The sequence below is a fragment of the Leopardus geoffroyi genome, chromosome A2 (genome assembly GCF_018350155.1).
Source record: "Leopardus geoffroyi isolate Oge1 chromosome A2, O.geoffroyi_Oge1_pat1.0, whole genome shotgun sequence".
Taxonomy (NCBI): Eukaryota; Metazoa; Chordata; class Mammalia; order Carnivora; family Felidae; genus Leopardus; species Leopardus geoffroyi.
Window position 1 is genome coordinate 118,326,153 of NC_059331.1, and position 4,900 is coordinate 118,331,052.

Genomic DNA, 4,900 nt, shown 5'->3' on the forward strand with positions numbered 1-4,900 from the left:
AAAGCCTCAGGGCAGTGAGGGGTGCCCATTCCCTTGCCCCTGACTTTGGAAAAAACTTTACAGCTCCATATATTTCCTTTGAAGTTCAGTATGCCTCGAGAGACCTTCCCTGCCTGCCACACCCATACACATCCTATTCATCCCAGCTCAGAAGTAGTGACCATCAAAAGAGTAATCATAAATTGGTTTTGCCCTCTTATTCTGTCCTACCTTGCTGTAATTTCCCTTTACAGCACTCATCAAAATCTGCAGTGATGTATTTCGTGTTTATTTCGTGCACATCTATGCATCCTACTTGACTGAAGGCTGCATGAAGGCAGAGATCATTTGCTTTGCCCATCCTTGTATTTATAACCTGTTACAATTATAACCTGTTACAATGTCTGGCACATAGTAGGTACTCAATTTTAATATTATTGAATGAATGAATGAATGAATGAATGAATGAATGAATGAATTTATTGACTATTTTCAATGTTGTCAGGCTCTGGGCTAAGTGCTACTGATACCGGGTCTGTTTTAATCTTCTCGACAACCTTCTGAGGTAGGTATTATTATTACCCTTTTTGAACAGATAAGGAAGCTGAGGTTCAGTGAGGCTCAAGAATTTGTCAGTCACACAGCTAATAAGCGGGGACCCTTGGATTCAAATATGACTTTGTCTACATCTACAACGCAGCTCTCAGCCACAATACCACACACTTTGAATAATTGCAAATGGTGATGGGGATAATTAAGATGATGATAAGATAATCATTTAAACACCTCTAAACCAGAAAAAAAAATCAGAAGACTGATAATACTCAGTGTTGGTGGAGATGTGGATCACTAGGAATTCCTAATACACGGCTGGTAGGCATATATATTAGCAAATCATTTTAGGAAAAAGGTTGGCAATATCTAATCCATTACATTATACTTATACTATAGCACAGCGCACGTAGTGAAATATGGATAAGCTGGTGCGGCCACTGTGGAAAGCAGTATAACAATTCCTCAAAACACGGAATTACCATATGATGCAGCAATTCCATTTTGGGGCATATATTTGAAGAGATATTGGCACACCCATGTTCACAGCAGCATTTTTCCCGAGAGCCAAAAGGTGGAAGCAACTCAAGGATCCATCAGTGGATGGATGAATGGATAAGTATACTGCACAGAATGTGGTGTGTGCATATGGATCCGTGGATATGATTTAGCTTTAAAAAGGAAGAAATTCTGGGGTGCCTGAGTGGCTCAGTCAGTTGGGCGTCCGACTTCTGCTCAGGTCACGATCTTTCGGTTCATGGGTTTGAGCCCCGTGTCGGGCTCTGTGCTGACAGCTCAGAGCCTGGAGCTGGCTTCGGATTCCATGTCTCCCTCTCTCTCTGCCCCTTCCCTACTCACACTCTGTTCCTCTCTCTCTCTCTGCCCCTCCCCCACTCACACTCTGTTCCTCTCTCTCTCTCTCCCTCTCTCTCTCTCTCTCTCTCAAAAATGAATCAACATTAAAAAAAAAAAAACTTTAGAAGTATACTGCCCAGAAAAGGGGGCTCTGACCAGACTACCTGTGCCATGTTTTACTCCTTTGCTGGGTATCCCTTTTAAGACCATTGGCTGTTTGATGCTGGCTGATTGGTGGTGGACCACCAGGCTGGCAAGAGGTCTGGAAACTTTGAAAACGAGGAAAGGTTGAATGAGAGGGGTGCTGGTCTGGAAAGCGCCCATGGGCTTGCTGGAGAGTGTAATTGAGAAGTCCAGCTCTTTGCTTGGCTAAACCACTGTTCTGTTCTCTCTGGGAAATTCATCCTCTTTGATTAAGCGAGTAACCTCAGAAGGAGCGGGATCCACAGAATCAGCCTGGAAAAAGGAAAGGGCAAGTTAGGGGACACAAGAAACCTACCACCAACTACCAGAAAACCTGTCTTATAGACATGGATTCATTCTGGGACGTTCCAGAGTAGGTTAGAGGCCACAGGGGAACTGTATAAACAGAGCTGGGTAAGCACCTGCGAGATGGGCTCCCTGTGAGGTCTTGGGCATGTCCAACCATCTAGATTGGGAGAGATTCCAGAACTAAAGGCTGGGGAGGCCAAAGAAGATGACAGTGTGTCCTCTCCTGCTTTATGCTAATGATTCAAATGCATCCAAATGCTAGGCACCCTGCCCGCCAGTAACAGCATTTGGTTTTACATTCACTCAGTCAATGTTGGAGTTGGATTTTCTGTCTAATTCTTCCATAAACCATTCTGACTGTACCATGTGCTAGATTAGCCCTTTTAACAAAAGTTGCGGTCCCTGGAGAATTAAAACTTCTGCCCAGGCTTAGGTTTTACTATTGATAAAGCAAGCCATGCATTCCACTAATAAAAAGCAGTTTAAAGCAGATGCATCTAGTTTATTCTATTTTGCAGACCGGTCATAGGTGCTACCTCCCCTATAAACGGTCCACCATCTTTTCAAGTTTTTTTCCCACATGCTTTTTATTTTTATTTATTTACTTATTTTTCACAGAAAAGCCAATTTATTATTACTAATGTTAGCTTTTGTGGAGGATTTTAGGTCACATATTAGCAGTCTCATCAATAATGTGACCATTACCTATAATCAAAACTTTTCAGAAATAAAATTATATGCATATATATAGTGTATAATATAATACAAATATTTTTTCTATCTGTTAATTTCCAAAGCATGCTCATTCATATCTGACTGACCAATAGTACATAAATATCCTTTTATGATAGGCCAGGACATCCATTTTCTCCCAATTATACAAAAACAAATGCAAAATAGTGTTATGTGACTTCCTTGCCTGAAATGATAAGACTGTGTGTACATACATACATTTAAATCCCTTTATTCCCATTCCATGTTTTTGGCTGAACTTTATTTGTATAATATCTGCCCTTCTTATGAAAGGCATCTCTATCTCTTCTCTTGTGAAAGGCATCACTATCCAGTTACCCAAGCCAAATCTCCTTCTTCTCCATCCCCCCACCTCTAGTCACTGAGTGCTAACAAGACATCTTCTTAAATCTTTCTGGAATGGATCTCCTCTCCATTAGAATTCCCTTTTGCAAGCCCACTTCTTCATCAGTCTGAACAAAAGATTTTAATTGCTCTGCTGCAGTTTTCTCTTCTTTAGTCAGTGGTGACAGCTCCACATCTGTTTGCTTTTGTAGTTCTTGTATCATGGTCATCGTCTTATTGACAGCACAAATGCGGTTCTTACTCTCTTTCCGTTCTATACCAATTGGTTTAAAGCGGGCATACAAAGTTTGATATCGAGACTTTATTGCTGACAATTCCTTTAAGAGGGTAACTGGATTTCTCTTGCCTGCTGTATCAGGATGATTAGTCTTGATTTCATATTCCAGCCTGTATTGAATGTAATCCAGATCAGAGCTTTCTGGAACATCAGTTCCAGCTTATCGACCTCCGCCTCCATGTTGAATCCCCCACATGCTTTTTAAAGCATTTCCATATTCTGCAATAAGTGTTTCAATCACCTCTTATGGAAACCCACAAGACACTGAACTTAAGGATTTGTACAAACAGCCACAGGCGGGTGTCTTTCGATACCGTACAACGCACGGTCATGAAGAAGGGACCACAAATAAGTCAGCTGATTGCATGTCACTTTAAAACCACTGAATGTAGACTAAAGGCCACTGAAAGGTTCTAATCAATACTGACTCCAACTTGAACCCCATGAGAAATGCGAGGTATGATGCCGATGTCTTTTCCTAAATCTGGCGATTTCTTTTCTAAGCAGTAATTAAATCAGTGAAAATGGTATAGATTTATGTGAGTTGCTCAAATCTTTTTAGCAGCCATCATGAAACCAAAACCCCACCGATACACTTTACACGTCTGCGATTGGCAAATTTTGAAATGTCAGATCCACGCTAATTTATTTTGCAAGCCACTCCAGGAAAGCCAGGTCTCAGCCCAAGCCTCTCCCTGCCGGTAGGAGAACGGTTCCAGAAAGTCCTCCAGAGCTGACGTCAGGGCCCAGTGGGCTCTCTTTGTCCCTTCGCTGGCACCGTGTGGTGTCCCTGTGAAATTTTCTGCTTCTGCTGCCAGCACTGGCATCAGGTCAAACCTGGTTCAACACTTCAGTGTGTGCTGAGTCAGAACAGGTGCAGGGATGAAGTAACCACTTTGTATCCACATTTGAATATTTCAGCTCTTGAGCAAGCTGGCTCAGATGTGCTTCCTCCTTTCATCTGCCACCCGTTTGCTCAGCCCAGGACCGGTTGTCTGCCCAGCATGACCTGAACAGGTTGCTTCATCCTTGTCATCTGATTGAATTACTGACAGCATGTTTGAAGCTGCCTTTTCGTTCGTAAGAGGCAACTTCTTTCTGCTGTGGAATCATTTCTCCCTTCAGAGCAAAGGGCTCTGGGCCCTGCCGAGACATGGCCCTGAGCTTATGACCGGAGACTGTGGTAGAAGGGAGGCAGTCATGTGTTTGGCCATAGGAGTGTCTCTCCACCTTTCTTTCTTCCAGAGTGGAAGGAAGCACAGAGAAGGAAGAAGCCCCGGCCTCCCTTAGGGACCCAGGAAGGGAAATGAGAAGCTGACTCCGATTCACAAAGAACTTAGCAACGAAAAGGGAGGTCTTCAGCATTTCGTGCTTTCCAAGTGGGCAGTTCCACATGCATACCTACTTTTTAAGGTTAATAGGGATTATGAATGAGGGGCTGGCTTGCAGACTGACATGGGCCGAGGTTGCTGCCGATGAGGAAAATCAAAGCAGTCTATTAGAGACGTCAAGGTCTCCTAGACGCCAGTGACGTTCGCCTTTAACACACAAACAGCTTCTCTGACCTCACAACAGAGATGTCTGAGCCTAGGGCTGGGATCCACCAGAATGGTCCGGAGGTGGTGCTGAGAGAAGGCAGAGTTACAT

The 4,900-nt window shown here is 43.3% G+C and overlaps 1 pseudogene; it reads right to left on the reverse strand.

The window, feature by feature from the left end:
- Window positions 1-2,675: 2,675 nt before the first annotated feature.
- Window positions 2,676-3,448, reverse strand: LOC123607659 (annotated as a pseudogene).
- Between the last annotated feature and the right edge of the window lie 1,452 nt (window positions 3,449-4,900).